The sequence below is a fragment of the Ornithorhynchus anatinus genome, chromosome 6, assembly GCF_004115215.2.
Source record: "Ornithorhynchus anatinus isolate Pmale09 chromosome 6, mOrnAna1.pri.v4, whole genome shotgun sequence".
Lineage (NCBI taxonomy): Eukaryota > Metazoa > Chordata > Mammalia > Monotremata > Ornithorhynchidae > Ornithorhynchus > Ornithorhynchus anatinus.
Genome location: NC_041733.1, coordinates 35,725,763 through 35,738,063, shown reverse-complemented (window position 1 = coordinate 35,738,063; position 12,301 = coordinate 35,725,763). Strand labels below are relative to the sequence as shown.

At 43.4% G+C, this 12,301-nt stretch overlaps 1 long non-coding RNA gene across 2 annotated transcripts in view; it reads right to left on the bottom strand.

The window, feature by feature from the left end:
- The window catches only part of LOC114812936, a 115,032-nt gene extending 106,877 nt beyond the window's left edge, over positions 1-8,155 (bottom strand). For both annotated transcript variants that reach the window (XR_003760543.2, XR_003760545.2), the window contains exon 1: positions 8,067-8,155. This is a non-coding gene — a long non-coding RNA (uncharacterized LOC114812936). The remainder of the gene's footprint in view (positions 1-8,066) is intronic.
- Positions 8,156-12,301: the final 4,146 nt, after the last annotated feature.

The window sequence follows — 12,301 nt, the reverse complement described above, 5'->3', positions numbered from 1 at the left end:
TGCATAACCAACTGTGAGTCAAGCTAAAATTTCAGGCATTTTCCGCAATCTTTTCTCAACCCTCACAAAGTAGCCTTAGGAAAAATACTATAGGTCTTTTGTAGATCAGCATGTAATAGAGATATTTTAATATTTCATTCAAGACATCAGGTCAGCGAAATACAATCTCAATAGCGCTTCCACTGTCAGAGACGCCTTCAGCGATAGTACACACATCCGTCGCTCGTCAATTCTTCTTGAACGAGGTTCTAACAACCATACTTAATTTATCCCACATTTCTGAAAATTAGGGATCAGGAGAGCTAGCCCACTCTCTTGCAGGACACAGAAGTCCACTGTGCAGAACTGGTAACACTTCGAAGAAGAGCTTCGTGCTCTTAGCCTTTCAAAGCTTTCTGGTGAATGCTTCCCGGGGAAGCAGTGTGGAAACACAGAAACTCAGTTGAACAAACACTCCGATATTTTTCATTAATCAGTTAATAGAATTGAGTGCCTGTTACTGCAGTAACCACTTGGGAGAATTATAACAGTGGTGAGGCATGTTCCCTGACCTCAAGGAACCACTACCGAATGGGGATTACAGGCAAAAGTTACTTACAGAGAGTGAACATGCAAGAGGAAGAAGAATGAAGGAAGGGAACACAACAGTACCAAATAGTGAAGTGGATCTGTAAATATGAGTAATTTAGAAATGATATGTACAGCTGTACCTAAGTGGTGAGGATAGGATTAAGGTAGATATGTGATAGGGGTAAGTGTTCACCTGATGCGACTGGATTGTTGTAAAAGAGGGGAAGTTCCTTATAGGCAAGGATGGTGCCTAGCAACTATATTTCACTCTCCCAAGCTCTTAATATAGGGCTCTGACCACAGTTAGCGCTCGATAAAGTATGAGAGGATCTTGGGACAAGCCAGAGCTTCTGAAAAATGGAAGGGTGATCTTTATCAGGTTGCAAAGTGTTCTGGCCAAGCAAATGCTAGAGAGTACAAGAAACGCTTCCAACTTCAAGTGAACATTTCAGATTCATGGAATAAATCCGTACAAAATGGTAAAAATTTTTAAAACGCTCACACATTAGAGAAGGGTTCCATCAGTATAGGCTAATCACTGCTGAACTGAGTCTACTGAATAAACTGGAGATGTTAAATAACTATAGAACAAATGCATTTAGTTGAGGTGATGATGGACTCTGTGAAATGATAAAGTGTTCTGTAACATAATTCTGTTTTTATATGGTTGACTGAAAAGGCAAGGAAATGATCAACCGTTTTTACAGAGCACAAACATAGCAAATATAAATTATCTTTGCATTTAATCATTGACATTTCCTATCAATGGCATTTATTAAGGGCTTACTGTGCGGAGCCCTGTACTAAGAGCTTGAGAGTGCAAAAATTTGTTGAGCGCTTACTGTGCTCATGGTATAGATTGAAGATAGATTTGTCATGGTATAGACTGAAGATAGCCAATGCATTCACGGACATCTGTTAACCAAAACTCTAGCAGTAGACCAAGGAAATTTTTTAAACTCACTAGAACATTGACAAGTGTGAGCTATTCCAAGCAACACAAAAATACTGGTGACCCACATCCTGATGACAATGAGGCTACAGGGATTCAGCATGACCTGGTGGTAAGAGCAAAGACCTGGGAGTCTGAGGACTCGGGTTCTAATCCCAGCTCCACCAGTTGCCCATGTGACCGTGGACAAGTCACAACTTCTGTGTGCCTCAGTTCCCTCATCTGCAAAATGGGGATTCAATTCCTCATCTCCCTTCTACCTCAGACCGCGATCCCTATGTGGGACCTATTACGTTGTATCTCGCTCCCAGAGCTTAGTATAGTGTTTGGCACATAGTAAGCACTTAAATAACATTATTAGTAGTAGTAGTATAGTTTTCAGTCTTAGAAACAAGAACGAAATCCCACAGAAGTGCCGATAACAATACTTTGTCTTTTTATATGCCACAATCTCAACTCACTTTCTGGTTAAACTTTACTTTCAGTAAAGATCTTTTCCCATCTCTAAACCGGTCATTTTTCCCCACCTGCACAAGCATGACTCTGAGTGAGATGTGAAAAACTGAGGCAAAGTCTAGACCTTCGTAATCCACTGAGTCATTTATCTTAGAGGGCTTCTTGTGGCAGAAGCAGAAGATTTCATTTTCAGAATTTGTTGACCCCAACCATCAGGCACTCTGGCTGGGTAGCCGAAACACAATGCAGATGCAGTGTTAATGCAATTCTGCAGTGAACTCTCTCTGGTGCTGAAGCAACATCAGAGACAGTTGGAGAATATCAAATTAAAACTATCCCTCTTGCTTATTGTACCGCACTCTTCAACCGTCTAGGCTGCCGTGACGAAGTGGGGAGGGTGAGGAGATGGGAGAGGATTTAGGATTCTGGATTTAAAATTAGAGCAGATTTTGGAAAACTGAATAATGGTTAAGGAGGAGAACATTATCCCAACAAACCGTGGCACCTCAAGTAAGAAATTCAGATATTTAAATGTAAGCAATGGTAGTTACTGAGCACTTACTGTGCAGAGCACAATACTAAGCACTTGGGAAAGTCCAATATATAAGAGCTGACATATGAAATCCCAGCACACAAGGAGCTTCATCCTCTTGGGGTCTGGGCAAAAGTGAACTAATCTCTATAGCAGGGAGAGTCCCATTGGCATGGGATTCTTTTTTTTCCCCCCCCACTCAAATCTGCCTACAAACCTCCTGAATTGCTCTACTTCAACTAGGGGGATAGGTTCAGCCTATTTGGAGCACAATAAGAAATTCTGGATTCTTGCATTGTTTCAAGCTCTATGTCCCACGGCACACAAGTCTCAATTCTATTCAGATTCAGATGAAATTCACACCATAAAATCAAGCATTTTTGACAACCTAGAAAGCACGTCCCCTGTTGTTTACCCATCATATCATAAGAATTCACTAAATATCTACTGTGTCCAGTGCATCTAAGCTTTGGTTCCTGCCCTCAAGCAGTTTTACCCTCAAGTTGACCAAAATGTCTCAATTTTGAGAAAACAGTTCCCAATTCAGGTACTGCCCTACCTCCCACTTTAACTTCTAACTGCAGAAGACCCTCAAGGCTTAGTTCTGGCTTCCCATCTATTCTCCTTCTATACCCACTCCCTCGGAGAACTAATTCGTTCCCATGGCTTCATCTACCACCGTTATGCAGAAGCTTCCCCAAACTACATCTCCAGCCCTTTTCTCTCTCCCCCACTCTACAGTCTCACATTTCCTCCTGCCTTGAAGACACCTATATCTGGATGTCATGCAGACACCTCAAACTTATCAAGTCCAAAACAAAACTCCTTATCTTCCCACCCAAACCCTGTCTTCCCCCTGATTTTCCCATCACTGTAGACAGCACCACCATCCCTAAGGGTAAGAAAGGGAAGGTTACTAGAGCGGGCCCAACAGGTTCAGAGCTTCGTAAGCTCCAGCCCTAAAGGTCCAGAGTTTGGCTGGCCAAACAGGAAGGACACCTTATTCCTCTCAACCCTTTGCCAATTGCTCCAATACCGCTGTGGACAGTCTCTGGCAGAGGTATCCGTGACTGTCAGCAATCCATTTGAAATGGATCCCTTCCCCCTCAATTGTGTTTCCTCCCCACTCCTGTACCAAGTGCTGAGGTTATCGGAAGGATGAGTAAGTTAACAGGTCAAGTCTCGGGAACCTACTTGGGATAAACTGTCTAAACTATTTCATCAGTAGTTTGATGGTAGTTATTCTTTCCTGGGAAATATAACATTGCAGTTAAGTGTAAAAATGTCTGCTTGGAGTGACCTTTTTTTCTGACACAGCTCTTGCAATAATTATCTGAATGAATGGACATAATGGGAGGAGGGTGTTCAAAAGTCTAACCTAAAGAAATACAAGTATGCCTAGTAACAGACATAGACAAAGAGTGATATCCATGAGATCATACCACCCTTGAGAATTATATAGCTTCATTATCATCAATAGCATTTACTGAGCACTTTCTGTGTGCGGAGCTGTACTAAATGCTTGGAAGAGTTCAATATAGCACACGTAAGAGTTTCCCTGCCCACCACAAGCTTACAGTCTAGATGGGGAGACAGACAATATAAATAAATGAAATTAATGACTTACCTAAGTGTTAAGGGGATGAGGGAAGGGTGAATAAAGGGCGCCAATCCTAGTGCAAGAGCAAAGCGGAAGGGAGTGGGGTGAAGAGAAAAATGTGGGTTTAGTCAGGGAAGGGCTCTTGGAGGAGATGGGTTTTTGCTAAGGCTTTGAAGGTGGGGAGGGGGGGACATCTGTTGGATACAAATCAGGGAGACCAGAGGCAGGATGAGGACGAGGGATTGGAGGCATGATAAACAAGGCTGCGGTACAGTAAGTTGGCATTAGAGAAGCCAACTGCACACGTGGATAAGTGTTTCTAATGTTCCGAGATGTTATCTTCTACTAACTACCTGCAATTCCCTAACTGCTGGCATCTGAGTCTCCAAGGCAAAGGACGGGCAAAAATAACTGGAAAGCTGAAGAGCAATGAGAACTGAGCCTTGCAATACAGAAAGGAAACCTTAATATTCAGTAAACATGCTGCTTATTTCTTCTTCTGACTTGATCCTAAGTATTTTCTTTTGGCAGATGCTCTTAACGGCCCCACAAGAACAAGCTATTAAGACTGTCTGTAAAGGACGAGATGTTTCCTGGTAAAGGAACCCAGGACACAAACATACCAGCCACCTATTCCACCAACAAGCACCAGTACTGTTAAAGCACCAGCCGAGAGGCCAAGATAGTCAAGTGAAGCAGCGAGCCTTAGTGCATATAGAACAAGCCTGGAGAAATCAGAAAGATGTGGGTTTTAAATCCAGCTCAGCCCCTTGTCTGTTGTGTGACCTTGGGCAAATCGCTTAACTTCTCTGGTCTCAGTTACCTCATCTGTAAAATGGGGATTAGGAGAAGGGAAGCCTGTGTGGGACAGGGACTGGGTCCAACCTGATTAAGCAGCTCTTAACAAATGCTGCCAAAAAAAAAAAAGAAGAAGAGAATAGGTCCTTAACCATCCCAAACACCTCTGTGACATGAGGCTATGTGGACTGGACTAGCCTCACCTGGTCTCTTCTGGTTTACCTTTAACCCATGATTCCAGATAATGAGAAACAAAGAATGAACGCTCCTAGAAACTAACAACATCAAGCTTTAAAATCTCAAGCTCCTGCAAGTCAAACTATAGAATACGATACTTTCTCTGGAAGCCTTCCACTCGACCTCTACATTATTCAAAAAATAATATACTTTGGCACCTATGGCCTCACGAAACTGAAACTGGAGCCTTTTAGCTCTATTACTCCCAAACTAGGGCCAAAATATGAGATACATACATATATATATATATGACATATATATTAGGGATTCAAAATTCCCACTAGAGCTTAGGTGACTGCTCTGTGAAAGCCCCAGCAAGCCAACCGCTAAACCAGACAAGATCATAGCTAGGATTTTCTAAGCAACACATAGGGGAAGAGATCACAAGAGTGAACATTAAAAACAAGGTAACATTCACCTTCGCTGAAGTCTAAGACTGTCAGAGTCAAGCTGTGAAATTGATTAACCAAAGTACAAAGTCATGGGCTAGGCCTGAGAGCTTTACTTGATAAGAAGTCTGGGAAACAGGGTTTAACCTGAAGCACCAAGATAGATAATCAAATTAACCCACTCTAGCTTTCTTTCTGCTCCAAGTACAATCTAGGAAGACAAATTAATGACCACATGAAGCTCTCTTCTGGCTGGATCCGCAGGGCCTTATCACAGTCACCACTCTGACCTGGCTCAGCTTGGCCCTCGGGAGAGCTCAGCTCCACCCCTGGAGGTTTAGGCGAGTGGTGTGGATCTTTGGAGCAGCCGGCAGCAGAGAAGAGAAACCCCTCTCCCTTCCCAGATTGTTCCACAGGATTCTGGGAACTCCCAGGATATTCTGAAACACTGGGTGGGGGAATCATCCGTTTTCCTGCCCTGTGATCTTGCAGCCCAGTAATCAATCCTAATAATAATCACAATCTCTGCACCTTTCCCACCAAAATGACTTACGCCAGCTTCCTTTTAATCCCAAGTAGAGCTTAAGCAGAGAGAAATACTTCACCACAAGAAATTTCTTAGAAAACAAAGAGATATCCCCATTTCTCAATCGATGCCAACATGAAGAAATTCTTCAAGACAATGACCTACCGGTGCAGTTGCAGTAAGTAACATGTCATGCTGAGCTGGGTTTCACAGAAAATAGCGAAATAAGGAGTGTTCTATCCCCTTATAAGTCCCCTTGTAACGTCAAGTTTTCTGCTGTTCACTAAGAGTTTGTTAATGCCAAAAGTGGGGAGTGCCTGACCGTACAGAAACCAACTATTAGAATGGAAAATCCCACATTACTCAGGAGGCTGTAGGTTTAAGTCAACCAATCAGTGGTATTTATTGAGTGGTTACTGTGTGCAGAGCACTATACTAAAGGCTTGGGGGAGAACAATACAGAGGATAAAGCCAAAGTTACAGGTCTGTGAGAGAGGAAAGATGGTGGTGCTCTACAGTGATGGGAGAGTCAGGGAGAGGACTGCGTTTAGATAGGAATGTGAGTTCTGCTTTGAACATGTTAAGTCTGAGGTGGGACACCCAAGTAGAGATTTCCTGAAAGCAGGAGAAAAATACAAGACTGCAGAGAAGGAGCTCTGGGCTGGAGATGTAGATTTGGAATTCATCTGCAAAGAGATGGTAGCTGAAGTCATGGGAGCATATGAGTTCTCCAAGCGGATAGAAAATAGAAGGGAAGCCAGAGCTGAGCCTTGAGGAATTCCCAGAGTTAGGAGGCTGGAGGCAGAGGAGGAGCCCACAAAAGAGACCGAAAGGAGCAGCCAGAGAGGAGGAGAAGCAGGAGAGGGCAGGGTCAGTGAAAGCAAGGTTGGATAATGTTTCCAAGAGAAGGGGGTAATCAACAATGTCAAAAGTAGCTGAGAGGTTGAGGAGGATTAGGATGAAATAGAGACCAATGGATCCGGCAAGGAGGTGGTCACTGGTGACCTTACAGAGGACTGTTTTGGAGGATTCAAGGGAGCAGAAATCAGATTGGAGGGAGTCAGAGGGAGAACTGGAGGAGAAGAAATGAAGGCAAGAATGTAGACGACTCGCTGAAGGAGTATGTAGAAGAATGGTAGGAGGGAGATGGGGCCATAACTGAAGGGAGCCATGGGATCAAGGGAGGGGTTTTTTCGGAGAGCAGACACATGAGCGTTTGAAAGCACTGGGTGAAGAAGGATTTGGCGAGTGAACAGTTGAAGATGGTGGTGAGGAAGGGAAGAAGGGAGGAGTCTAGTATCATGTCCAAGTGATTGTAACTTATAATAATAATGTTGGTACTCATTAAGCACTTACTATGTGCAAAACACTGTTCTAAGCGCTGGGACAGATACAGGGTAATCAGGTTGTCCCACATGAGGTTCACAGTCTTAATCCCCATTTTACAGATGAGGTAACTGAGGCACAAAGAAGGTAAGTGACGTTCCCACAGTCACATAGCTGACAAGTTGCAGAGCCAGAATTCGAACCCATGACCTCTGACTCCCAAGCCCGTGCTATTTCCACTGAGCCACGCTGCTTCAATTTAAATTATAAGACCCAACAACTCATTTCTTCGTGTCCAGAGTCACATATAGTGAAACGTCACATATTCCATAGTTGTGTTCAGGATCAGAACCAGAAGGCTAATTGAGGAGAGTTAAAAGAGAGATTATGTACAAGGAAGAAAAACATCCTAAGAAATCATAGTTTCTCTTTAAATTTATATTTGCTGAAGTAGTGATCTTGCATTAACTTCAAGAAATGCACTTTCTTCCCTTTCATGTCAAACTGAGCTCTCATAACCATTGTCAAGAACTACACTTGAATACTTAAAATATTTTTTGAGTTGTATTTGTCTCTTCAGAGAGAGGTTAGGCATTTGTCAAAATATCCAGGCCATGTAATTAAAGAGATTATAGTGAAAAAGTATATTTTTCTAATATAAAAGGACTAGTTGAGCTCACATTTGATCCACAAGGCTGAATACAGGGTGACCGCTTCGCAGTTTCCATGGAAATGAGAAGGGGGGAAGGACTTTATTAATCTCAGCTTTTGCCAGCCTGTTGAAAACCATAAATTAAACAAAGAATTTGACTGTGGAAAATACAAAGTTTATCACTTCAGCATGTGCTTCCTTCCCCCTTCTTCCTACTCAATTTTATGAAGACTTCAAAAAGTTTATATCCTTTATAATTTTCCATTATTTAGAAAATGATATTCAAAAGGTGATTTCCTACTGTTTTCCCAAACCTAATATTCTTTTAAAAAATGAGACATGCAAAGGACCAAAATAATCACTTAAAAAAATTTAATGTGTCAAATGGGCTTTGTTCCAACGTTTACATGTAAAGTCAACTTCTGAAATCCGTTAGTCTCAAAATCTGAAATATCCACTATGCTATCTTTCTTTCCTCAAGTAGTCAGGTTGTATTAAGCATTGTTATGTTGCTTCTGCATCAATTTACACATGAATAATATAATTCCTCCTTCTGAACAACAAAATGGCTGACGTGGAATGTCCCCTATTAAAAGAGGTTGAAATTTTAATCGTTTGAAAACCGGAAGAATCAAAACAGTAAACATTTCACTGCTTTCTGTGACCACCTCCCCCTAACTCTGACTCCCAGAGTCAAGGAGATCTCTCTTTCTTCTACCCCAACCCTCCCACCCACCAAGTATGCCTCTTTCGCCTACCTCAACCCCTACCCTAGTTCAGCATTCTTCCCCCACACGGCCCACAAGTGCTTACCAAGTCTTGGGAGAGTACAATGAAGACACGTTCCCTACCCACAATTAGCTTACAATCCAGAGGGCCCACGGCCATCGGGTTCCACCTATAGGTCGTCTACTGCCACCGAACTCCATCTCCCCAATCCCTTTTGTCACTGCCTGGTTCTCTCTTGATTTGGGACCATTGCTCAGGATCTCCTCTCTACCAGCTGACTCCTCTCCTCCCCAGCTGTGCCCAGGAGTCAAAGCATCTCTCAACCGGCTCCTCGCGGACACAGAGCCTCAAAGAGTCGGCTACCTTTCAAGCCCTGCACCGCCTGCCGCGCCTGGTCACCTTCTTTCCCTTCTCCTTGCCCTGCTCCTTTTGCTGGTCATACATGCTCACTTGGCCCAAGACAGTTATTTCATGATTATGTTATGATTAACAACAATCCTATTCCCTCCCTGTTGGCAGACAAGGCCTATGGAAATGTGCATAGCATAAACCTCTGCAAGAAGTTTCAAGAAAGAACGCTTAATAGCCCACTTGCTCCTCATGGCATGGAAAGGATCAGTACGTCCCAGCATAAAGCCCCGTTGAGGAGAATATCTGGATGGACGGGCTGCTCTGGGGGACCCGGACACCTTGTGGACATATCTACTTTCAAGGGAAGGTACGGACGGTTAAGATCCAGACTTCCAATGGTACCTCTGGCGCCTGGGCCAACCACAAAAATCCATGGAATGACAGGCCTCCTTTAGCAATAGGAGATAAGAGGGCAAAGGTCCCAGGTTGTAATGGAGAATGCCAGTTTGGGAAAACAGTTTGGGCTGCATGCCTCTAGTCTGACAGAGACACAAGCAGGTCTTTGCAGTCCTTACCATCCTTCTTCCCCCAGCACCAAGGCCTCCCTCTATTGTCATAGGCCTGGAAGCTTCAGTTTAGTCAGGAGAATCAATCAAAGGCTGAGCTCTTACTATGGGTGGGGAGAGCACTGAACTCTCTGCACATAGTAAGCACTCAATAAATACTATTGAATGAATCAATAAGAAGAGCCGATACACTTCCTGCACCTTCTAGAACACAAGGACTGAGCCAAGATTCCACCACCCCAGACATCTGTCACTGAAGCACAGCCATGGCTGCTGGTGGAAATTTGGGGACCAAGGGGGCCCTCTGCCCTCTGCCATTTAAGAGCCCATGAAGCCCAACCCAAATTAATATATTCAAAAACTGACATTTTAGCTCTACTTTATTGCTTTGTGTTTTTATTATTATTATTTAAGAAGCTGTCAGACACAGTACCCCTCAGACACACACGAGTGAGTTTCACAGAAGTTTACATTTACAAATGCAGGCACTTGAGTGGAGCCTAAGTAATCCGCTCAAGCAAAGAGTCCGCCAGGAGTAACCACCACATGAAAGATGCAGTTTCCTGATTTATTCTTGCTGGTGTTAAAATAAGAAAAGGTTCCATGGGTAAAGAAAGTTAGAGTTTTTAAATAAACAAGTTCACTCATACAATTAAGCACAACCTTCCAGCAAAAATATGACTGGACTACTCACTCACCCCCACTTAAAGTCACAGATCCTAAATATCTCCCCTAACAAACTCCCACTCCCAACCTAATCCTTCACATATTATTCATCATTACTCATCATATAATGTGGGAGTGTGCGAGTACACACGCATGAATGAAACTATCAATGGCAATAACTGAGCACTTACTGTGTGCAGAGCACATTACTAAGTGCTTGGGTGATTACACTACAACACAGTTGGTAAAAATGTTCCCTGCCCCCAACAAGCTTATGGTTCAGAGGATGAGAGAGACATTAATATAAATTATGGGTATGCACATAAGTGCTGAGGGTGGAGAGAGATCCAAGTGCATAGGGAGAAGAAGTCGAGGAAAAGAAGACTTAATTGGGGAAGGCCTCCTGGAGGAGGTGTGACCTTAATAATACCATTGATTGATTAATAAGGCTTTGAAGGGAGTGCGATGGTCTGATGTATATGGAGGGGAAGCTCCAGACCAGGAGTAGGATGAGGGAAAGGGGTGAGAGGTGAGATAGATGAGATAAAGGCACAGTTCATAACCTGGAGCTAATAAAGAAAAGTGTATGGGCTGGGCTGCAGTAGGAAATCAGTCAATAAAGGTAGGAGGGGGCAGGCTGATTGTGTTCTTTAAAACCGATAGTAAGGAGTTTTGCTTGATGAGAGGTGGATGGGTATCCACTGGAAGTGCTTGGAGTGGAAAGACGTGGAATTAATTTTTGTTTAAAAACTGCCCCGGGTGAATATATATATATATATACATATATATATATATATTTTTAGTAAAATGATCAGAGCATCAGAGTCAAGTATGGATGGGAGTGCAGAGAGACAGGAGGCAGGGAAGTCAGCAGGGAGGCAGAGGAATAGTCATCGCAGGATAAGCTAAGTTCTTGGATCAGCATAGGAACAGTTTAAAGGGAGATGGAAGAGTGGACTCCAGTGATGTTGTGAAGGTAGAATCGACAAGATTTGGTGACAGGTTGACTATGCAGGTGGTATGAGATAGATAAGTCGAGGATAAAGCCAAGACTGCAGAGAAGGAGAGAGATCAGAGCTGGAGAGGTAAAATTAAGAATCATCTGCATAAAGAATCAGTACACAAGCTACAAGCTGACTGGATCATTTTTCTGAAAGAGTCTTCAGTCCACATCTCCTCATTCCTCAAAAACCTTCAGTGGTTGGCCATCCACCTCAACATCAAGCAGAAACTCCTTGCCATTTGGCCAGGCACCTCAACATCAAGCAGAACTCCTTGCCATGGGCTTTAAAACACCCAGTCAGCTCACCTCTCCTACCTTCCCTTACTGATTTATTTCAACCCAGCCCGCACACTTCACTCCTCTACTACCAACCGCATCACGGACCTCAGCCTCATCTGCCTCACTGCCAACCCCTTCACAACATCCTCCCTCTGGCCTTCATCCCATTCATTCACTCAACAGTAATTACTGAGTGCTTACTATGTGCAGAGCACTGTACTAAGCGCTTGGAATGTACAATTCAGCAACAGATAGAGACCATCCCTGCCCAATGATGGGCTCACAGTCTATATGTGGAAGAGGGACAGCAAAGCAAAACAGAACAAAACAAGAGAACATCATCAAGATAAATAGAATCAAGGAGATATACATCTCATTAACAAAATAAATAGGGTAATAAATAATATATACAAATGAGCACAGTGCTGAGGGGAGGGGAAGAGGGAAGAGCAGAGGGTGGGACGGAGGGGAGGGGGAGCAGAGGGAAAGGGGGGGGCTCAGTCTGGGAGCATAAAACACCACACCACCAACTCTCCCTCCTTCAAACTTTATTCAATTCACCTCTGTTCCAAGAAGTCCCCTCTGACTAAATCCTTTCTTTCCCCTATTCCCTCGCCCTTCAGTATCACCTAAGCATTTGGCTATGTACCCTTTAAGCCCTTGACAATC